We start from the raw sequence: 24,648 nt of genomic DNA, 5'->3' as shown, positions 1-24,648 counted from the left end.
GTTTTTTTTTTTTTTGGTCTTTTTAGGGCCATAACCCTGGCATATGGAGGTTCTCAGGGGTCTAATCAGAGCTATAGTTGCCAGCCTATGCCAGAGACACACCAACACCAGATCTGAGCTGCATCTGTGACCTACACCACAGCTCACAGCAATGCTGGATCCTTAACCCACTGAGCAAGGCCAGAGATTGAACCTACAACCTCATAGTTCCACAGTTCATTTCCACTGTGCCATGATGGGAATTCCTAATATTGTGTCTTTTAACCTTTGCAATGGAGTTGAGTGATATATATACTATTATTACAATATTATGAATTTGACTATATAGTACATTTACCAAGAGTTTTATATTTTCATATGGTTTATGTTACTAATTGGTGTCCTTTATTTCAGCTTGAAAAGCACTCTTTAGTATTTCTTACTAGGTAGGTCCCATTGTGATTAACTCTGTCAGTTTTTATTTGTCTCAGAGTCTTTATTGCTCCTTCATTTCTGAAATACAGCTTTGTTGGGCAAAGTATTTTTGGTTGACTGATTTTTGTTTTTCTTTTCCCTTCAGAATTTTGACTATATCATCCTACTCTCCTGGCCTGCGAAGTTTCTGCCGTAAAAGCTGCTGTTGCCTAATTGGGGCTCCTTTATAATAATGTGAGTGTTTTACTCCTTGATGCTTTCTAAATCTCCTTTTAAATTCTTGATAGTTTTATTGTAATGTGTCTAAGGAAGCCTCCTTTTTGTTGACTCTGTGTAGGGATTTATGAGCTTTATGTACTTGAATATCCATATCTCTCCTCAGACTTGAAAGGTTTTCAGTCACTATTTCTTTAAATAAACTCTCTGTCCCTTCCTCTTATTCTTCTCCTTCATAATGATTCACTATTTTCATTCTTTTTTATTTTTACTGATTTATTTTTACTAAAGCGTAGTTGATTTACAATGCTTCTTCAACTTTTGTTGTGCAGAAAAGAGACCCAATCACACACAGTTCCCTGTGCTGTACAGTAGGACCCCTCTGCCCATTCATACATGTAACAGTTTGCCTCCACCAATCCCAAATTACCCTTCCGTCCCACTTTCCCTTCCCTCCATCCCAGCAATCAAGACTGCTCTCCTTGGCCATAATCTGTTTATGTTTTGTAGATAGGATCATCTGTGCCATATTTTAGATTCCACAAACAAGTGATATCATATGATATTTGTCTTTCTCTTTCTGACTTCTCTTAGTATGAGAATCTCTAGTTCCATCCATGGCATTATTTTGTCCCTTTTTATGGCTGAGTAATATTTGATTATGTATATGTAAACACATATACACCTCATCCTTTTTTCTCCTCTTCCTGAATAATTTCAAATTATCTTTCTTTGAGTTCACAGGTTATTTCTTCTGCTTGATCAACTCTGATATTGATGCTCTCTATTACATTCATTCCATTCACTGTACTTTTCACCTCTGGAATTTATTTTGGGTTCTTTTATCAAAATTTCCATCTCTCTGTTGAAACTCTTTTTGTTCATGAATTGTTTTCCTGATTCATTGAGTCATTCTGTGTTCTCCTGTAGCTCACTGAGCTTTCTTCAAATAATTATTTAGAATTTTTTGGCTGGAAATGCATAGATAAGCATTTCTTTGGGGTTAGCCACAGGGATATTATTGTATTCTTTTGGTAGTGTCATGTTTCCTTCACCTTTTGTGTTTGTTGTAGTTTTATGTGTGACATCTGCACATTTGGGATGGAGCAGCCAGACTTTATGGACTGGTAATGGTAGGGAAAGATCTTCACATGGGAGTCGGTGTGAGAGTGCAAACTGGGTAGAGGGTGGCAACTCCAGGGAAGGCCAAATGCTGTAGTTTCCATACAGCTCTGTCAGCCAAGGTTAGTATTGGCAAAATGCAGAGCCATCCTCAATGGCTAAGGCTACAGGTACCTTCAGCAGCAGCCAAGGTAAATGCTGCTGAGAACCATTTGATATCTTTTCCTCCCATAGGAGATATTATGGCTAAGGGTACACCTCTTGGTATTGGGTCCAGTTTGCAGACACCCTTGAAGTGTTGGTAGTACTTGATGCATTGGTGCATATGAATCAGGTACAGAGCTGGGGGCTGTAGCACAAGCATTCCTGGAGTAACAGCAGCTCCAAATTCCAGGTCACTAGCTTGCCTACAGAGGCAATTATGCATGAGAAAGACAGATGTGTGCCATGAAGCTATGAATCTGGTATCTTGAACATAGGCACCTGTGGTACAACAGTGGTGTCAAGGTCTCTGGCACCAGTTAGCCTACAACAGTGTTGCCTCTGGTGCCTGAGATACAGGTGCACATGGAGCAACTGTGGGGCCAGTCTGGAATGCATGTAGCCTGGATGCATTCAGAACAATCACAGAGCCAAGGTATGGAGCTCAGGTGCACATGAAGCAGCCCAGAGCTGGGATCTTAAGTGAGGATGCATGTGGAACACCATTGTGGTCCACACCAATGAACACTATGGGGTCCTCTGCTATGAAACCTGCATGAGTCAAGGCTGTTGTAAGGGCCATTGAGGACCTCAGCAGCAAAGGCTGCCAGAGGCCTTCTGCAGAGTAGGCCACTGGGGACCTTGATGGCACCTGCCATGCGACTAATACTGAAGAGCTCCTAACCATTCAGCTTTGTTCCTAGCTGTCATCAGACATCTAACCTGATCTCCAGAGCAATTTTTTCTATGTGGTTATTCTCCATTTTTTGGTCTCACTGTTTTGTAGCGGGATCCTTTTTATCTTTAAAAATTTTTATCATTAGTATATTTTTGCTCTATGTTCTTAATTGGACTCTTGGGTCTTCCCAGGGCTATTTTCATTCATGGATAGCTGTCTGATTTTGTTTCTTGTTGGGGGACAAAGGCTGGTATACCCCCCTGCCATCTTGCTGATGTCAACTCCCTGGAGACATCAGGGATTTTTTTTTAAAGATATAAACTTAGTGGAAATGACAAAGAACAGAATGCTAGCTTTTGGAGGTTATGACTGTACCTTTCATCTGCTACCTGACTATATTCCAAGAACTAGAATTTAGAACAACAAGGCCAACCCAATTGCCCACACTCATCTTGAGTTTAATCTTGGCAAAAGAAACTACTCAGATAAATATATAATTAATGTGAAGAAGACTTACTCTTTTTAGAGACTAGCTCATCAATCCTTGAAATCATGTGGCCAAGGGCATCCCCATTTATGAACTGGGATTGGTAGAGACAACACCAGACACCGTACAGCCTGATAAAACCTATTCTATCTCATAAGCCTGGTAGTTTACTACAAAATATTCGCCACCAAAAATACTCCTGTTAGGGAGTATCCATCGTGGCACAGTGGAAACAAATCTGATTAGGAGCCATGAGGTGCGTGTTCAATCCCTGACCTTGAGAACAGCTCAGATCTGATGCTACTGTGGCTGTGGCATAGGCTGGCAGCTCTAGCTCCGATTTGACCCCTAGCCTCCTGGGAACATCCATATGCCATGGGTGCAGCCCTAAAAATAGCAAAAAATAAAATAAAATATAAAAAATAAAATAAAATAAAATAAAATAATTCTGTTAGAAGAAGTCAGGAAAAATGATATAATTTTTTTTTCATTTTTGTTTCTAATGAAAAAGTTTGGGTTGTTGTTGTGTTGTTGTTTTAAGCAACTCAGAAAGTTCAGGCTCAGTTTTGGGCTCTTAACTAAGCAAGTCACTAAATAGAAATTGCAAACACCTGTGACTAGCCCAATACTGGCTATTCTGTATTACACAAACCCAGAGATGAGTGGAAGATGTGAAAACCAGGGTATGTAGCAAGAAGAGATTTACTCAGGCCCCCCAAATTGAGAGTAGCACACACAGGACCTCAATCCAGGGTCTTCAACATGTAGCATGAGAGATAATGGTGGACAGGCAGTGTGGCACCATGAAAAGAACCAGATTCCAGGGAGTTCCCATCGTGGCTCAGTGGTAATGAATCCAACTAGTATCCATGAGGATGTAGGTTCAATCCCTGGCCTCACTCAGTGGGTTAAAGGTCCAGTGTTGCCATGAGCTGTGGTGTAGGTTGCAGACTTGGCTCAGATCCAGCATTGCTCTGGCTGTGGTATAGCCCAACAGGTACAACTCTGATTTGAACTCTAGCCTGGGAACTTCCATATGTCAAGGGTATGGCCCTAAAAAAACCAAAAAAAAAGAGAGAGAGAGAGAGAGAGAAAAGAAAGAAAGAAAAGAACAAGATTCCAAATGTAGGTTGTTGAAAATCTAGCACAGGGCAGCAAACTTGACCAGAAACACAATCTCCTCTTCAGAAGAGACAGGAGCTCCCTGCTGTTACAAAGAGTATTTTCCATTCAACAAGCACTTATGAACCACATTTATTCATTTGTGGAGATGTGTGAGCAAGGTATATCCTATGATGAGTTTGCAGACAGCAGGACCCAACTCAAGTTTATAGACAGCTCATGGAATGCTGAGATGTATGCCCCAGGAAAAAGACAAAATGCTATGATTCCTCTGGAAAGGAGAATATGGCAGTGTTCCAGAGGGAAAAATAAAGAATAATGACACTGAACCTGTCCAATGTATTACAGTTATGATAATTCCTACAGTGTGGTATTGGCACTAAAAACAACAATAGAATTACCAGCCTGGAAAGAGATCCATGTGGGAATTTAGCATGTAATAAAGACGACATTTCAAATTGGTAGGAAAGAGAAATACATACAATAATTTGCTATCCACTTGGGAAAAGTCAAATTTAGACCGCATACCATAACAAAACTGAATCCTATAAGTTTTAATAAGCTAAATTCACAAAAACCATGTGAAAGTAATGAAAAACTATTTTTTTTATGTTTTATAGTCTTGGGGTGGGGAAAAGCATGACATGAAACCCAGAAGCTATAATGGGATAAACTGAGTAACTTTTATTTGGTCGCATCCATGGGATATGGAAATTCTGGAACCAGGGATTGAACCCATGCTGCGCAGCATCAATAACAGATCCTTAACCCACTGAGCCACCAGGGAACTCCAAAACTGAGTGACCTGATGAGCATTTACATTTTTAAGCTGGTATACAGCAAGTATACTAACAAAAGTTAGGTTTTATTATTATTATTAAATTCTGAAAACTAGCTTATGAGTTAGGATAAACCTTTTCTTACTTATAAAGGGACTGAGGTATAGACAGACTTGTAGTTCAGCCAGGACCAGCCTAGAGGCAGCTAAGAGCCCAGGCCCTGCTCACTCACCAACCCCCACTCCACCCTACTGCTCACTGAATGGCAACATTTTGCTCAAAATAACTCTCTGAAATCAGCATTGAATAGTAGGAATAATACCTTGTGTTCCTCTCTGTCTTTTCAAAGTATTTTTTCTGTCATTACCTGATTATTCCCGGGGCAGCACCTTGCAGTGGGAACATGGGCAGCTACAATCATCTCCATTTTACAGACAGGGAAATTGAGGTCTGACAAGTGGCAGCTGGCCCAGGTCAGAAGCTTGTAGAGCAGAGAGGTGGCTGGAATCCAGAGCCCTTTGTTCCTGGTAGAAAGCTTTCTTCATCCCCTTCTGTGGTCTCTTTGGAACACTCACAAATAATGTTTTAGTGTCAGTAACGAATAGCAAAACACCTGCTGTTCCCAGAGGTTTAACTGTAAAGGCGCACATCTGACAAGAGGATAAGAATTAAACCCTCCCTCAAAGATCCAAACTGCAGGCTTCTTACTGCCACCTTCTAGCTTCACAAGTTCATTCCATGGGTAAAGCTCCTGAGTAACCAGACTTCAATTAACTGTGAAAGGGAACACATTTCAGTAGTATTTCAGGTGATGGGGTGGGGGTGGGGGGGCAGGAGAGGGCGGTGGGGCAGGAGAGGGCGGTGGGCCATGTGTAGGGCAGGAAGAAGCAGTTCTTTGCTCACTAATCATCTCATTGTGTCAACACATTCAACTCCTCCATATGCACCCTTCCCTGTGAGACTGGAATAGATTCTAACTGGTATAACAAGCAGGTTGAGTGTGTGTGTGTGTGTGTGTGTGTGTGTGTGTGTGTGTGTGTATGTGTGTGTGTGTATCCTGTAAGGGTACAAGCAGTTCCACTTAATTTATAATCATCTTTATTTCACTGAAAGACTCAGACAGCGTCACAAGGTACTATTAACTTAAATGCTCTATGGTCTAGAGTCACTTTATTTGAGATAATGGGGAGAGACTACAGAGGGCCTTTTCCACTACAATGACAGTCAGGCACGGTGTCATGATATGGCATCATATAATGGGCCATGATCTTGACAAAATTATGCTTTATGGATTTTAAAGGGAACTCCTCTCCTGGAGCCCACCATTAGCAGTTTTCTCAAGGTGCTTGGCTGTGTTCTGAGAATGATTCACAACCAGTTTCTGTAAAACACAGAAGATGAGCTGGTCACAGAGCTAGAAGGAATGACTGGTCACAGAGCTAGAAGGAATGACAGGCCATCGGCTCATGCTCTACCTCATACACCTCCACCCTGACATCTGTCAAGTTTTATAACCCCACTGAGATTATTCAACTTGTAAAATAGGGAAAAATAAAAGTATCTACCTCTCAATGTGTGTGGACTATATAAGAATATATAGAAGAAGCCTTCAACTAATGTTAAGTGTTACCATTCTCCTTACTCACTCTCCATATTTTAGACCACAAATCTCAGCATACTTGCCTGGTTAAGAAAAAGGCAATAAATCCACACATGCACTTTATTGGGCCTCACTGGTAAAACCGTAACAAACATGTTTCATCTTGCAAGATTTTACAAAAAGGGGACATCCTTCCAAACATTTGCACAATAGATTTCTTCTTCTATTTTTCTCTTTTTTTTTAACTCAACCAGACAAACCAACAAAATATCTGCAAATGTTGCAGGCTAATTTCTTATCAACTAGTTCTACACACAATGATTTTGATTCATTGTTTCCATATTCTCTTTGTGTGAGGGCTTCACATGCACTGTCAGTTACTCCCTGGATGTTTTGTGGGTTTACATGTGGGCTGGCTGTCTTCCAATGGCTCTTCCAGATCCTTTTGCCATCCTCTCACCCAGCTCTCTGATGAAGGGCTACAGGTTCCCACACCCTCTGTTTCCCAATCAAGAAGCAGGGCAAAGGAGGAGAGAGAGGTCAGGGTGTGAATTTGTGGCTCCCTCTCCTGGACTGAGCATCCCTCAGTGGAGGTACCACTCATCTCATGGAGCGCTTCCCTGCAGATCATCTCCTGCCAGGTTTCTGGCAATTGCTCCCACCCCTTCTTCCATAGGATCTAGGGTTGAAGAGAGCTCCCCTTTCAGGTGGCCCCAGATTTCTCTACACCCTATCCATGCTTTTACAAATGGTCTCCTCTTGAATTAGCCTAATTATCTATTTACTAACTGACACAGTTTGCTTTGTCATGTGTCATGTGTCTTATTGATATAAGACCTCCGTTATATTAGTGAGCATTCTTGTGGTTAAAAATGATGAAAATCCAATTCAAATTACTCTAAGTGGAAAAAAAAAAAAAAGGACTGCCATCTTCAGGCATAAAGCCAGGGGCTCAAACAAAGTCACAGGGATTCTGTTTCTCTGTCCATTCCTTATTTCTGCTTTACTCACCGATGGATTCTCTCTAAGCAGGTTCATTCACATGGTGGCACAGATTATAGCCAACAACAGTGAACTTACATCATACTCATGAAACTAATTTTAGTGAAAAAAAATAGCATCCCTTTCTCAAAATTTCCAACAAAAGTCCTGGGAGGGCTCTAATTGGTTTTTCTCAGTTCACAGGTCCAGGAATGGTACCCTGCTTGGTCAGATGTGAGTCAAATGCCTTGTAGCCAAGAGGTGGAGTGAGCCCCACCTGGAGCACAAGGACTGAAAATAATAGGGAAAGAGGTAGTTCTCTAAAGAGATGTTAGTCTGAAAAAAAAAAGGCATATAACCATAAAGCTATAAATTCTTTTTTGATAATTCTGACTTTACCAAATGACCCCAAAAGTCCACAAAAATGGTGCATACAAGAAATACATGTTCTGCAAGTCTCCTCTTCATACTTTTCTCCTAGGCAAGAGCTACCCATTTCTCCTGTACAGAGAACACCACCACCAAAGAGCTATCCTTCAGGCAAGCACAGAGAGGCCAAGGGACTCACATTCTTCATATCACACAGCAAGACACCTGGTGAATTTGGAAACACAGATGGATTCAGTCCACCTGCCCAAGATAGTACTCTCTCAGGACCAAAGCTAATTATTATGACTCATACTGTACCCAGGAGACTTACTGAGGCCAACACTCAGGAGTCAAGTATGAAGCAAAGAGAAACATTTGCTATAGAAAGCCTTCTGAGGAAAGGAACATTTTAGGAGAGAAGGGTTGACTTCATTGGCTCAAGTATGAAAGTCAAAGGACATAGATGGTAAAACTTAAACCAACAGACAATGTTACCTACCAGGGACCATGTATAGGGGATAGCCAGTGGTCTAGGTTCATGGGATCATGCCATGCCAGCCATTGAGCAGGTTCTGATGTACAGTGAAGTGGAGGGTGGCTAGCGTCCCTGTACTCACTGAGCTTAAAGGCAGAGAATGAAACAGGAAAGGACAATGAAGTGGGATAAGCACAATGATGGAGGGCATACAGCTGGTGTGGGGACACATGCAAGGGGCATCTAATTTAAGCTGAAGGAATCAGTAAAGACTTCTAAATGGAATGATGTCTAAGCCAACACTCAAAGTGGGAAGAAGCGTCCAGAAGCAGGCACAGTGTTCTGGAAGAGGAAAGAGCAGGGAGCATAGGGAAAAGTAAGAGTCCAGAATTCCTTCATTCTTCAGTAAGTGTTTATTGAGGGCCGTGGTGAACTAGGCCCTAGAGTGCAGGAGTGAGCAAGCCAGGTGCCTTCAAAGAGCTCATGGAAAATAATCAGGAATCCAAACATTGAGCAGTTAAGTACAGACAATGGTGAATCCTGTGATGAAAGAAAGAGAATATGGAGAAGGGAGGTGGTAAGTGTATATTGGGGTACTGCTCAGGGGACATTTGAGGCAAAACCTAGAGGATAAAGGTCAGTGGTCCTCTCAGATCTGGGGGAAGAGCATGCAAAAAAAAAAAAAATGGAAACAGTATGACCACAGGGAAGACTTGGTCCACTTGAAGAAGAGAAAGAAGGCTGAGATGAGTGGAGTGTAGATAGCAAAGGAGAGAGTTGTTTGAGGTGGGTAGGTAGGCTGTTCTCATGAGGGCCCAAGAGGCCAAGGTAGGGCTTTCATTCCAAGTGCATGGGGAGCCTTTGGGAGGTTTTAGATGGGGAGTTATATGACCTAGTTTAGACTTGAGACAAATTGCTCTAGCTGCTTGGTGGAGAAAGGATTGTAGGAAGATCCATTAGGCTGTTATCCTAGTGGCCCAAGGTAAGAAATGATAGTGGCATGAACACAGCTGGCAGTTGTGGATGAAAAGAGAAGGGTGAGATTGGAAATATACCCATAGGTAGAAGGAGCAATAACAGCAATATCAGGACCAGGAGAAGGAAAAGGAAAAAAGGAACTTGTAGCTTGAGCATGAGCAACTGGATTGAGCTGGAGTCCAGCATATGAGACAGGTGCTGAGGGGTGCCACAGGAAAAGTGTGCAGAGGCAGGTCAGAAAGCCCTCCAAGCAGATGTGCCATTAAGGAGTACAGCTTATCATGAGGAGCCCCCTGAAGTTTGGAGAGACAACTTGATTGTTGCCCTTGTTTTTGCTATTTTAGAAATACCACTCTGGAGACCTTATTAGGAAGAGGCAGGAAAAAAGGGGAAAAAATAAAAATAAAAATAAAAATAAAGTATATATACATATGGAGCAGGAAGGTGATGAGGGGGAAACCAGGATGAAGGGATGCTGATGTGCTCATGCAGGCAGGGATGGTAATGCCCTTTGGAATTTAAGTGGATGTGTTGTTCTTGCCTCTTCTAGTGACACAGAGAATTCAAAGTACACTTAGCGCCTGGGAACCTGCCCCCTGGTTCCTGCAAGCCCCCCCTGGGGGACTGAGGATTGACCTAGGTCCTTGCGATGTCTCCACCCCCATCCCTAGAAACTGTGGACTGCAGAACCCCATCCTCCTAGCAAGCCACACAAGACTCCAGTCTCCTACCTAGTCTGACTGTACTTAAACTCCCCCAGGAAATATCAAAAGAAAGATAGGGGAAGAGGGTAGTGCTAATTTATGCTAATTTCAAGTTTCAATTTCTTATTGTATTTTCTTTAACAACTGAATTATTCTTTTAAAAAAATCACATTAATTAAACACTGTACTCCTACTCCCAGCACTCTAGTTATCAAAACCATGCAATCTGTTAAAAAGAGTTGGATTCAAAGTTTGATTTTGCTGTCTGGCTTTCAAGACACCATTTTCTAAATGCCCTACATTTGCTAGTTGAAGGGGGAAAATGACCATTACTTCTAGCCAAAATATTGCTAGAAAATAAGCAGCCAGATTGTCGCCTCTTGCCACACCCCTCTGTCATCCCCACAGAAGCCAACCTCCATCCACACCGAGGGATTTTCAGATTTTCTTTTGAAGCTGTGGGGCCTGAAACCACCACCAAGCCCCCATTACACATACTTTTATGTCCTGCCTCATGTACTGATGAAGGGCACTTGCAAATTTGAGTCTTGGCCTTGCTACTTATCTTACTGGGCTTTAATTATCTCAAAGAGTTGGTATATTCCTCCTACACTGTTGGTGGGAATATAAATTGGTGCAGCCACTATGGAAAACAGTATGGAAATTCCCCCAAAAACTAAAAATAAAACTACCTTATGATCCAACAATCCCACTCCTGGAAAAGATGAAAACTCTAATTAGAAAAGATACATGCACTCCAATGTTCATAACAGTTCACTATTTATAATAGCCAAGACATGGAAACAACCCCAGAGCACCTTAACAGATGATTGGTTTAAGATGTGTGTGTGTGTGTGTGTGTGTGTGTAGGAATACTAGCCATAAAAAGAATGAAATAATGCCATTTGCAGCAACATGGATGGACCTAAAGATTATCATACTAAGTGAAGTAAGTCAGACAAAGACAAACAAATATTATGATATCACTTATATGTGGAATCTAAAAAAATAATAAAAATAAACCTACATAAAAAAACAGAAACAGATTCACAGACATAGAAAACAAACTATGGTTATCAAAGGAGAAAGAAATTAGCAGTGTGGGATTGACAGATACACACCAGTATATATAAAATAGATGAACAACAAGGATTTACTGTATAACACAAGGAAAAATATTCAGTATCTCATAATAACCTACACTAGAAAAGAATATGAAAAAAAATTATATAACCAAATCAATCTGCTGCACACCTGAAACTATACTCCAATTAAGTACATAAACAAAACAAACAAACAAATAATAAATAAAACGAGTTGATGTAGGAGTTAACATATTTACACATTTGGAACAGTCTTAGAACTTAATGAGAGCTGTAGAAGTGTTTGCTATTATTTTATTATTATTTCTATATTTAAAACATCTGCTATGGCTTCCTCAGAAAAGGTTATGATTGGTCGTTCACTCCAAGGAGGGTTTACTCTCTCAGAGGAATATGCAATAAAGCCCTGTTTTGGTTTTTTTTTTTTTTGTTTTTTTTTTTTTTTTTTTTTTTGCTTTTTAGGACTGCATTAAAGTTCCCAGGCTAGGGGCTGAATCAGAGCTGCAACTGCCAGCCTACACCACAGCCACAGAAATGCCGATACTTAACCTACTACATGAGGCCAGGGATCGAACCTGCACCCCCATGGATAATAGTCGAGTTTGTTACCACTGAGTCACAAGGGAATTCCCAAAAAAGCCCTAATCTTAATGGCAAAACAAAAAGACATCTCAGGCTGAAGGGAGGTGGAGAGACGTCTCCTCAGGAGTGAGTTCTCCTTCCTGAAGGAAGCTTCCTGGGTGACTCTGGGTGCCGGACTGCACAGGGCGAGCCTGGCCTGCACTCACTTGCCCATCTCCAGTCAGAGGACCCAGCCCCAAACGAATGGGGCCTGTGAGGAGCCAACAGCACTAGAGCTGGGGCTCTGAGGGAAGAGCGAGGGTGAGAAATGGCCCATTCCCACTGACTTTCCAGTCAGAAGATCCAGAGAGGAGCTATTTAATTTCAGCATTTTGTGAATTTTGTGTCATTTGGAAGGAAAATATCTACACACTTTCATGGGCACATGTGCACGCGTGTGCGTGCCCGCGAGCGAACACACACACACACACACACACACACACACCCTCTGGCCTGACTCTGAGCCAAGGTGCCCAGAGCAGGAGAAATCTTTGTAAGCTGGGAACATGTGAACAAGCAGGAGGCACCTCCTCTTCACCCAGGACCCAGGGCCCTGGCAGAGGTTGCTACCCCTCCTGGTACCCACAGAGCCTTGGGCAGGGGCAGAGCAGGAGCCCCATCCTGGGGACCAGGCCAGCCAGGCTCCAAGGCAGCTGCAAAGTCCCAGATCTTGGCAGAAAAATATAAAGCACAAAAGGTTGGGTCTTTTATATTAATGAATCCAAGCCATGCTGGATCACTGTTAAGAAAAATGATTTGGTTTTTCTTTTTTCATTCAATCAGTGATTTAATTATGAGAAAATGAATAGTGTTAAAGCTGTGCGAGGTACCAATAGTCCAGGAGGCCTGAAAGGCTAAACACAATTACACGTTGTAATGAAACCTAGTGGAGCGCCTTCCAGCCGCTGGTTCGAAGCACTCGGCTGTGCTTTTGGAGAGGCATAAACAATGCAAAAACCTATAATTGCTGTGTCAGTCATGAAATCCATGCAGAATACCAAGCACCATTCTGAGCTGCCTGCTTCCTGGCACTGGAAATGGCACACGGCTACACTGTAGTCCACGGGGAAGACCCCCAGGGACAGGGCAGCTGTTTGTCGCCAGCACCTGCAGGACGCCTGCCTGGTCCCTGGCCTCCATCACCCCCCAGTGATGCTGGCAATCATCCCATTTCTCACCAGACATGGAATTGTCAGGCACAGGGTCAGGCTCTACTTTTCAGCTGCATCCAGGGGATCCCAAGCAATGGCTTCAGAAATAAAACATTGCCTCCCATAGCAATAAACAAAAGATGTCAACACAGTCATCAGCCATTGTCGCCACCTCCAAGGGTGAGCCAGTGAGTCCTGAAGGAACTCAGGATGGGGCATGTCAAAAGGAAAGATTTCAGTGAGCCCAGACCTTTGCATATTCCCATACACAGAAAAGCACTCAATGTCTTAACTTGAGATATCTAGTTTTCTGTTATTAGCAGTAATCTTTTGCTCCAAGTATCTTCCCTTTGTTGCAAAACTCCTATATATCCAAACTCCCACCTCACCTTCTCGGAGTGGTTTTCTCAGGGTTACTTGACATGCTGCCTCCTGAGCTTAGGTCCTCATTTGGCCCAAATAAAACATAACTTTCAACGTCTAGGTTATGTGTAACTTTTTAGTCGACAGGTTTCACAGACATCATTCTCCCTAGAGCAATGCAGAAAAAAAAAAAAAATGCAATGAGCACTCTATGTGTCATTTCAAATGTTCTCATAACCGGTAACCATGATAAAAACAGTAAAAACAGGGAGTTCCCACTGTGGCTCAGCAGGTTAAGAATCCGACATAGTGTCCATGAGGATGTGGGTTCAATCCCTAGCCTTGCTCAGTGGGTTAAGAATCCAGCATTGCCGGAAGTTGCAGCCTGGTGGTGTAGGCCTCAGCTGCAGCTCAGATTCAACCCCTAGCCCGGGAACTTCCACATATGACAGGTGTGGCCATAAAAAGAAAAAAAAAAAAAAAGGGAGATCCCGTAGTGGCTCAGTGGTTAAAGAATCTGACTAGGAACCATGAGGTTGCAGGTTCGATTCCTGGCCTCATTCAGTGCATTAAGGACCCGGCATTGCCACTGTGAGCTGTGGTGTAGGTTGCAGACACGGCTCAGTTCCCGCATTGCTGTGGCTCTGGCATAGGCCGGCAGCTACAGCTTTGATTAGACCCCTAGCCTGGGAACCTCCATATGCAGTGGGTACAGCCCTAGAAAATACAAAAAGACAAAAAAAAAGTAAAAAGAAACAGGTAAAATTAACCCAATATATTCAACCCAATATATCCAAAATATTATAATTTCAAATGTAATTAATATGAAAAAGTATTGCTGAGTTATTTGACATTTTTATTTTATTATTATCATTATTATTATTATTATTTTGTCTTTTTGCCATTTCTTGGGCTGCTCCCACGGCATACAGAGGTTCCCAGCTAGGGGTCCAATCGGAGCTGTAGCCACCGGCTTACGCCAGAGCCACAGCAACGCGGGATCCGAGCCACATCTGCGACCTACACCACAGCTCATGGCAACACTGGATCCTTAACCCACTGAGCAATGACAGGGATGGAACCCGCAACCTCAAGGTTCCTAGTCGGATTTGTTAACCACTGAGCCATGACAGGAATTCTGACATTTTTATACTACTCAAAATCAGGCATGTGTCTTAGACTTCCAGTGCATCTCAATCAGAAGAGCCACATTTCAAGGGCTCAAGAGTCACATGTAGATAATGTAGCTAATGTAGCTAAAGGCAGAGCCCAGCCCTGGGAACCAAATAGACTGCTGCTTCCCTGAGCTGCCTCACACCTCAGGCCCTGTGAGCCTGGAACCCGCATGACACCTACATGCAAGAGAACCCATCCTGGCTCTGGAGGCCTGAACCAGCTCTGTGCCTGGCATCACCCTTGGGTCACACCATCCACCTAGCAGTTCTGAGGCCTGTCCAAGAAGGAGAAAATGGTCCAGAGGGCCCAAGCTGACTCCTGCAACTTGCTGAGGTTGAGAAAAAATTTCTCCCTGGCAAGTGGCAGCAACCAGGAACCCGCAGGAGACTAGAGGGTCATCCAAGATGCAGGACTCTGGAGGTAGAGGCAGGGAGGCACAGGATTCACAGGCAGCTTGTGTGTCCATCTGCCCACAGGAGAGTTTGCCCCAAAACCTCAGGTCCTGGCATGATTTTCATGTTGGAAGTGGACCCTGAGAGTCCCCCCTGAGGTGCAGGGGGTAGAGCTACAGGCTCTTCCTGAAATGCAGCTCAGCCTGCCCTCTGCTTCCCTGCAGACCCCCACCCAAGAAAGAGGTCCCACGGAGCAGTTTCATTTCCATTGGTGTAAATCACGGTGGTTGCTGTTCCAGCTGAGAGGAGAGAGGGACGCAGCCTCCCCACTCCTGGGAAGAGCTGAAAACCCCACACACTCTGTCTTTCCTTGGTGAGCCAGCTTAAAGAACGGCTCAGCTTCTACTCTCAGGACCGCCCCCCCAACCCTGCCCCTTTGACTCTAAGGACCCCCCCACCCCCGACACAAACGACCTGTTTCTCTACCCAACTTCTCTTCCTTCCTCCTCATCTCCTAGGAAAAATGGTCCCTTTTACTGGCCCAGGGCAAACCCTACCCTTTGATGCCCTGGGTCCCCTCCTCTCATCCCACCAGGCTTCCCTCATCTCAGTCTCTGTTCTCTGGCACCTACAGGCTCTGCTTCTCCTCATCTTTCCCTTTCTGCAGCCCACAGACAAGTTCCTCCTTCAGCCACCTCCACCACCCCCTGCCCATCACCCATTCCAGGTCACACCACATCCTCCTCTCTCCTTCCTCCCTGTGCCTTTGCAACCTGACTTCCCTGCCATGCGCCCTGGCACCGCTCTCAGAGGTCGCCATGGCCCTGACCACACAAATTCTAATGCACATCCACCTCTCAGAAACACCTGCATGTGAGCCGACCCTCCCTCCCTCACGGCCATCTTTGGACAGCTTGCAGGCCTTCTCCAGTGACCTCTGTAAAGGGACCAGACTCTGTGAGGGGCCTAGCATTGCTGAGGCCATGGCTTCTCTATTTCAGGGACTGTGACACCCATCCATTCAGTTACTCATCCAGGAAATATTTGTGGAATACCCACCATATGACAAGCCTGGCTCAGGCACTGGAAATGTAGCAGTGAACAAAACAGCAAGGTCTATGCCCTTAATGGAACTTACACTTTAGTTGGGGAGAGCCTAAATAGGCAAAAAAATATGTTTTAAAAATAAAAATAATTGTAGATAGTGGCAAGTATTATGCAGACATAAACCTGGCGTGATATAATAAAGAGAGGAGTACCCGTTGTGGAGTAGCGGAAATGAAATTGACTAGGATCCATGAGGATGCAGGTTCAATCCCTGGCCTCGCTTAGTGGGTTAAGGTCTGTGAGCTGTGGTGTAGGTCACAGACACGGCTCCTATCTGGTGCTGTTGTGGCTGTGATGTAGCCTCCATATGCTGTGGGTGCAGCCCTAAAAAGAAAAATAAATTTAAAAAATAAATAAATAAGAAGAAAGAGAAATTTATGGAGAAGAGCAGTTTCCATTGGGAGATCAGAGAAGGCTCTCTGAGGAGACATTTAAACTGTGGCCTGAATGAAATAAGGCTCGTGTGGTCCACAACCACCACCCTTCCTTACTGGTTAGTCCAGCCGTCCCAGTTAAGAGTTTTTATTTTCTACCTCCTCTGGCCCAGCCAGGACAAGATAAAGGGTCAGAGCATAAGTTACAAAGGTCCTGAGAGGAGCAGGAAATTGATAGAACAGATACTCATGGAACAGACAGTGAGCTCGCATCACAGAAGCATGGGGAGTATGGGCACCCAGGGTCACAATCAAAATCACACCATGTGCGTCTAGCCCACTTCAGCAAGCACTTGGATCTTATTCTCAGTGCTGGGAAAGTTTTAAGCAGAATGGTGACGTGCTCTAATTTATACTTTAAAGAGTTCTCTAGCTGCTACGGGAAGCATGGATTTTTTTTTTTTCTCTCTTTTTAAGGCCACTCCTGTAGCATATAGAAGTTCCCAGACTAGGGGTTGAATTGGAGTTGCAGTTGCCAGCCTATGCCACAGACACAGCAATCTGGAATCCAAGCCCATCTGCGACCGACACCACGGCTCACGGCAATGCTGGATCCTTAACACACAGAGCAGGGCCAAGGACTGAACTTGTTGTTACCACTGAGCCACAACAGAAACTCCAAGCATGGATTTTAGATGAGAGAGAAATCAGAGAGCTGGGATAGGAGGCTGTCTTCATTTGGGTTTCTGAGCAGTAGACTTCAATCAAATGTAAAGTTTATTGGGGAAGCAATGTCAGAAAAGGAGGGAACTGAGATAGGGACGGAAAGGCAGCCAGGCCAGGGTGTATTCTCAAGTGAGTCACCATGGTGGGCAACTGGAACCTGCTCCCACTGGGAGCTTTGGAAGGCAGTGTAGACAGGCATCTCAGACTATCCCACCAAGGCTTGAGGGAGCTGGAGTATTGTTACACTAGCTTCAATTGCCAGCACTTCTGGCTTGATGTGTTGGTAAACAGAGTGAGCTCCACAAGGAGAAGCCAGAGTGTGTGGATGGGACACCGAAAGCATCTGTGACAGAGGCTATTTCCTTCACCCAGAGGTGAGAGCACCCTGGCTTGGCACTGAGCTGGAGAAGCGGTGATTAAAAGGCAGGTGATACAGGCTATAGCACAGATGAGCCTTGAAAACATCACACCGGGTAAAATAGCTCGACATGAAAGAATGAATATGAAGTACTTAGAACTGGCAAGTTCATAGAGAGGAGGTTAGAGGTTACCAGGGAGAATGGGCAGTTATTTCCTAATGATTTATAGAGTTTCTGCTTGAGGCGATGAAAACGTTTTGGGAAAAATAGACAGTGGCACAACATTATCAATTAATATCCCTGAATGGTACACTTAAAATGATTAAAATGGCAGATTTTATGTCATATATGTTTTACCACAATTTTTAAAATTAATAATATCAAAAACCATTTAACTGTACACTCTGAGTGAATTGTATAGTATATAAATTATATCTCAGTAAAACTTTTTCTTTAAGAGAGAAAAGTGAAGGGAATCTGACTTTGAGTTAAGCCTGTGGCCCTGGCTGATAGCTGAGATGCTGTGGGTGAGGGGTGGGGATGTCACAGATGAGAGCTGGGTGCCAAAAGAATGCTGCATTAGCTGCTCAGTTGTAACCAACTGATTAAACCAAAGTGGTTGGAAGCTGAGCAGTAACACTGGTTGAATGGCTTCTTCAGGCTTGAGGGATCACAGGAAACTCAGCCTGGGAAGGGCTGGAGAGTTTGCCAGTCTTATGCATAGCTAGCTCTAAAACTTAACGTCCTCAGTTTCTCTTTCCCAGACACACCCTTAGTGCAAAGTTTAACAGTGTCCTTAGGTCAGCTGTGATGTGTCACATTCCAGGGAGCTGGCTACCTTCAGATCACAGCCCTTTCCTCGCAATTGACTTTTCACCAGTGCACAGAAGACTGGCATTCCTGAGCAATCAGGTGCTGCAGCTAGAAGCTAGTGAGGAAGATACAGACACTGGATCTGCTGGACAACACTCAGTCACCATTTCTCTTCCACATCTTTGGATCTGGGAGGCAGGCAAGAGCTTCCTTCTTAACTGACTCTCAGAAAGTCTGCGTTAGCTTATTGCAGTTGGTTAAATCAATAAGGCTACATTTTATTTGATCTTCTTTTAACCAGCTGAGCTTGTAAAGCTGTATGTGAGCCAAGCTAAAAATGTCACTGGTCGCGTGTTCTTGAATCACATCTCATTGAACCAATACAATTTTCTCTGTTGACTTAATTCTCAGGCAAAGATTTCTAATCTGTTTTAAAGAATGATGCCTAGATTCAATCACAGGTTGAGGCTATGGCAATACTGCAGAGTGGTAAATAGTGAAACTGTGTCATGGGCCAGGTGGTTGAGGGGGAGACCTAGCCAGAAACTGGCTTTTATTTGCGTGCAGAAACCCCACAGGGCACCTCACCCCTTCATGTACAAAGAGACAGTCTGATTTTTTTTTTTTCAGTGCAATAGGAATCTTGATCATTTTTTTTCCCCACTGTACAGCAAGGGGATCAAGTTATCCTTACATGTATACATTTTTCCCCCACCCTTTGTTCTGTTGCAATATGAGTATCTAGACATAGTTCTCAATGCTACTCAGCAGGATCTTATTGTAAATCTATTCTAAGTTGTGTCTGATAACCCCAAGCTCCAGTCTGATTTTTATAGTCACTCTTATAGAGCCTATAAACATTAGCCCTGAAGGGGGCCTTGAACATATCTAGTTCATTGCTCTTATGGGGCATTTCTCTTGGGGGGAATATTCAACATTAAGAGACCTGGGGTCTTGTTCATGGTCACACAGCCAGTAGGTGGGACTAGGCTAGATTCTGGGTCTCCTGATTCTCAGCTCACTGTCCTTTCCTTCGAATCACACGTCCTTTCACTACTAACAAAGATTTCCCAGTTGAGCTTAGGGTAATGAAGTCATAATGAACTTTGGCAGGATGAATGAAATGGGACAAGCATGTATGGAGCAGGTACTCCATGCTGCATGTGTATTGTCTCACTGCCACTCTGCTTGCAAAGCCGTACTGTGTGGGAACAGCGGGAGTGTACAATTTGACCCCCCTCATCTGCATGTTTCCCTGATCCAGAAGGGCAAATGAGGGAGAGACACACAGCGGGGAGTAAAGGGAGGAAATTTGAACAGGATGGGAGGCCCAGAAATAGTAAAGGAGAAACTGGTTGGCAAATGTGAGTTGGGGAGTTCCCATCGTGGCGCAGTGGTTAACGAATCCAACTAGGAACCCATGAGGTTGCGGGTTCAATCCCTGGCCTTGCTCAGTGGGTTAAGGACCCGGCGTTGCCGTGAGCTGTGGTGTAGGTTGCAGACACAGCTCAGATCCTACGTGGCTGTGGCTGTGGCATAGGCCGGCGGCTATAGCTCTGATTGGACCCCTAGCCTGGGAACCTCCATATGCCACAGGAGTGGCCCAAGAAAATAGCAAAAAGACAAAAAAAAAAAAATGTGAGTTGGAAAATGGCTTAAGCCTGTGGTCCATGAGCTGCCTCTACCCCAGGGCTATCCATCCTCTCCACGGAGTTGGAGTTAAATATGTCTATGAACAAGTTATCAGCTAAACAATTCATGCATAAAGCTGACTTAGTACACAAATGTCCAACTTGCCCAAGTATGATTTTAATGTCAGCCAGTTAAAACCCCATCCAGGGGTTCCCGTCATGGCTCAGCGGTTAGTGAACCTGACTAAGATACGTGAGGATACGGGTTTGATCCCTGGCCTGGCTCAGCGGCTTAAGGATCCAGGGTTGCTGTGAGCTCTAGTGTAGGTCAAAGTCACAGCTTGGATGCCACGTTGCTGTGGCTGCGGTGTAGGCCAGCGGCTACAGTTCTGATTGGACCCCTACCCTGGGAACCTCCATATGCCATGGGTGTGGCCTTAAAAGACAAAAAGACCAAAAATAATAAAATAAAATAAAATAAAATACCCCATCCAATCCTGGCACCTCCGTCACTGTGAAACTGCTGCATGTAACCATCACAGGAAGAGGCACACAGCACAATGCTCCCCTCCTACCCTCTCACCCTCCATCCACCCTGGCAGGTGGGTGGGTGTGGGAAAAGCCTGCATATTTTCAATCACCCACAGTGAGATTTTTCTCATTCCACTGCAAAACCAGGCTGGTTAATGCCAGCATTGAGCTAGGGGCTGCCGTATGATTTAATTTGAGTGTCAGGAGAGTTTCGGGATGTCCCAGTACCCATGTTGGGAGACCCAGTAGGCAGTGATCCTAGACTTGTTGAGTCTCAAGACAGAGCAGAGAACACAGGGAAGGGCAGGAGGCCAGCGTTCTCCCTGATTTGCCAATCTCAGCTCTACCTGCTCTTCATGGCTCAGGTTATGCCTTGAAGATGATAATATTTATCATTTTATGAACACTCACAGTATGATATTTGTCTTCAGGGTAGTCATTCCAGACTGAGAGTGGGCCCTGATGGAGACAAAGGATGCGAAGTGTATTAAATAGCTGAGGTGTCCTGATGTCCACAGGTGAGGAGTGGGAAGCCTGAGGAGGCTTCACAAAGGATGGCCTCTAGATGACTTTTTTTTCTTTTGACCATATCCACAGTGTTCAGAAATTCACAGGCCAGGCATTGAACCTGTACCCAGCAGTGGCCCGAGCCATAGCACTGATAATGCCAGATCCTTGGCCCGCTAGGCCACCCACCAAGGAACTCCCAGATGCTTGACACTGAATGGAGATGCTTCTTTGGCTCCTCTTTATGGTTGGGTTTTAAAGGTGACTCAAAAAGCAAAAACTATGGGTGGTCAAAATTACTGTGAAACTCTTGCACAACCATCACACACTCCCTGTGAGTCCAGCCAGCCATCCTTCCCTCCAGCACTGGGACAGATCTGCTTTCTCCATTGGCTGATGTTCTAGGAACCAGGTTATATGGAAAATTGTGTCATGAACTAACAGAGTCACAATCAGTCATGTGAGATGCTCATATCTACAGGCACCTTGGACCAACCTGACCTGGGAAGTAGTAGGTCCATGGTTCCTGCTCTCTCATCTGGGCAAATACTCCCAGAGTGAGTCATAGGCACAACTGTCAGTATTATTTGAACTGCTCTCTCTCTCTCTCATTCTAGCTGTGGCTTTTACTCTTTTGCAGTTAAACTTTGTAACCTAAATGATTTGTGCTGGACTTCTCTGCCTAGCCCCCTGTGTGGTCCACCTGGGCATGTCTGTCCCACCCACTGGTCATACTTACGGGAACAAGAGTATGACCCACTGTGTCTCTGGAATGTCTGCTGGCTGACTGAAAAGCTTCAGGAGTGAGGGGAAGGAGTCTTCTCCCATCCAATATCCCCCTCAGTGTGCACACAGGCCCAGGCACAGAGCAGGAGCCCACCTCCTGGCCCAGACACTCTCAGAGGTCCTTCCCTGGGCCTCTCCTGAGATCTGTGCTTCACTCACAACCCAGCTCTGCAGATTCCTCCCAAGAACACTGTCTAGAAAGTCAGGATATGTGTGGGAGGCTGAGTGGTCAGACCTGCTTCCTGAAATGTGGGCCCTGCCTGGGGCAGCACCTTGGCATATTCAGGATTCATCTGGCCAGTCTGCCCGCCACCTTAGTCAGATTCCCCAAAGAAAGGGTTTAGGGAATGAGGCAGGGCTGGGATTATCATCAGACTGAGGGATACTCAGTAGAAAATGGAAGAAGGAAGCTGAAAGACTGTCAGGGCAAATTCTCTGAACAGGTCTTTAAACAGGTTGGAAGACCCCTCATTGAGTTAGTCATGGTTCAGCTTCCTTCATCTCTCACATTAAAGCTGAACTAAAAATGAAAAGAGCAAAGTCATCCAACCTGTCAGGACCTTGGGTTTTTTTTCTTCGGTAAAATGGAAACAATAACAATATCTCAGAATGGTTTTGAGAACTAAACAAGTTAAATGTGTGGCAAGCTATAAAGTCCACAAATGCTGGTGGGCAAAGTCTCAGCCTCCAGGAGAGACATAAAGAGCTGGCAGGAGCCACGTCTCAGAAGGCAGTTGCACAGCATAAGGAAACAGACCTGGAGCCAGACAGAACCAGCTCCGCCTGCCCAGGAGGAGCCTGAGATATCTGCTCCTGCCTGTGCAGCACCCACCCCTCTCCTGATAACCTTCCTCAGAGGTAACCCCTCTTCTGCTCTCAGTCCATGTATCTGGGGATGGAAGGACGCTGTGAGCTGCCCTCTGCCCTAGTCCTAGGATTTTTCAGTTATGTAAGCCAATAAACGCCCTCTCTGGTTAAGCAAGTTGGTGATGGGTTCAAGTTACCAGTGATCAGGAGTCCTCTCTAACACAGCACCTGTGAAAAAGCTGTGGCATGTTGGGTGGCCGGGGGCAGGGGGTTTAGCCAAGGCCTTGAGTGTCAAGCGGACCAACCAGCTCTGCTGTGATAAGCATAGAGAGAAACTTGTTCCATTAGACTTTTCTGAATCCTTCTCAGGCTGATTGGTGGGCTCGGACATAGATAAAAACTCACTTCCCCTTGCTTCTGTCTTGCTTTCGGAAATCCAAGGGAAGAATAAAAGTCCAAGGAAAATGTGAACACAGCATGTTCCTGGGGGATTCACATTAGGTCTCCAGAGTTGAGATGCTTCTCATCAAGGAAACCAACATTCCAAGGCTCCTGTCTAATGAGAAAAAAGGCAGCCTCTCATTTCAGCTGTTGCAAAGATTCCGCTGACATGTATATGGAAATTTGGGCAACCATAAGCATTTCTTTTTTTCCCCCTTCTTCCAGGTGACTTTTTAAAATTCTTCTTATTTTTTAAATTATAGTTGATTTACCATGTTGTGCCAATTTCTGCTGTACAGCAAAGTGACCCAGTCACACATATACATGCATTCCCTTTTTTCTATCATCTTCCATCATGGTCTATCCAGTTCCCCGTGCTATACAGTAGGACCTCATTGCTTATCCATTCTAAATGGAATAATTTGCATCTACTATCCCCAAACTCCCATCCAAAAAAACATGGAACACCTCACGAATTTCTGTGTCATCTTTGCACAGGCCTTGCTAATCTTCTCTGTACCATTCCAATTTTAGTATATGTGCTACTGAAGCGAGCACCCATAAGCATTTCTGATTGTGAAATGTTCTGCCATTGCTGCAAGATGGAGAGACTGTTTCAGAGCCTATAGTGACCCATGAGACAGATTGTCTCATTACCTCCTGGGAATCCGGTCCATTCCAGGCAGAAACCCATTCCATTTTCACCTCTAGCAGTCAGATCTCCTGGGGCACTGGTGCCAATCACAGCAGTTCTAGGTTTTAACATAACAGGCACCAGCTGCCTTAGGTTTTCCTTCCCTACTTCTGCTACATTTCATTTCTAGACTGCTACAGACCAAAGAAGGGCTTTTATTAAGTCATGTTTTATAGCCATTCGAGAGATCAGAGGGGAAAATCAACGTTGTCATCTCACTGTGCTTTCATAAACTGCTGCCATTTCTTTCTGCCCAGAAGAATTGAATCCTTCAAGCCGGGAAGTCTTAAAGGCCACATAATCATGTTTCACTGATTTATGTATTTGGCAGAATCATATCCCTTCATTCCAGTCTAAACATACGGCAGGGAGTGAACCTGAGCATTTGTACCAAACTACTCAGACTCGGAAGGTCTCTTCCCAATCACATTTCTCCTGCATTTCTCCTTTTGTCAGGGAGGTGGGTTCAAGAGGTGCAGACAATTGAGAAGCCCACAAAGCAAGGCTTACAGACACACAACCTCTCACTCCAGGCTTGCTTGATGGTGCAGCCACCAAACCAGATACTCCAAGCTTTGCTTCCAGGCTAGAGAGAGTGGACCCTCAGTGCTGAGGAATATAGACTTCTGCCTTCGAAAATGTGATGTCAGCTAAGAATGTCTGACGTAGCCCCTGAACTCTTTCTGTGGCCCTTTCCTAGATTTCTAGGCCCCCTTCCCTTCCTAGCAGACCAGAATCTTCTCTCAATTCCATCAGCACAATCACATGTAATGAGACCCCACTCCAACTCCCACTTTCTCACACAGGCCACTGGTTTGTGGACAAGAACATACACTCCCCCAGGCACTTCCTCTAGCTGGCCCACAAAAGAACCACACTCAAATCTCACCAGAAAAGTTAGCACAGAAGTGTGTTCGAGTCGCTATCAATTTGAGAGCT

At 44.5% G+C, this 24,648-nt stretch overlaps 1 non-coding gene across 1 annotated transcript; it reads right to left on the bottom strand.

The window, feature by feature from the left end:
* Positions 1-23,468: 23,468 nt before the first annotated feature.
* On the bottom strand, positions 23,469-23,573 carry LOC146402309 (U6 spliceosomal RNA). Its single transcript, XR_014808786.1, has one exon. It is a non-coding gene; the product is annotated as a U6 spliceosomal RNA (small nuclear RNA).
* Between the last annotated feature and the right edge of the window lie 1,075 nt (positions 23,574-24,648).

This window comes from Sus scrofa, chromosome 6 (assembly GCF_054392235.1).
Source record: "Sus scrofa isolate SSC_HxYL_T2T_F1_AM1 chromosome 6, Sscrofa_HxYL_maternal_Yorkshire_Landrace_v2.0, whole genome shotgun sequence".
Lineage (NCBI taxonomy): Eukaryota > Metazoa > Chordata > Mammalia > Artiodactyla > Suidae > Sus > Sus scrofa.
The sequence above is the reverse complement of the archived record's forward strand: the minus strand, read 5'-3'. Positions and strand labels throughout refer to the sequence as shown.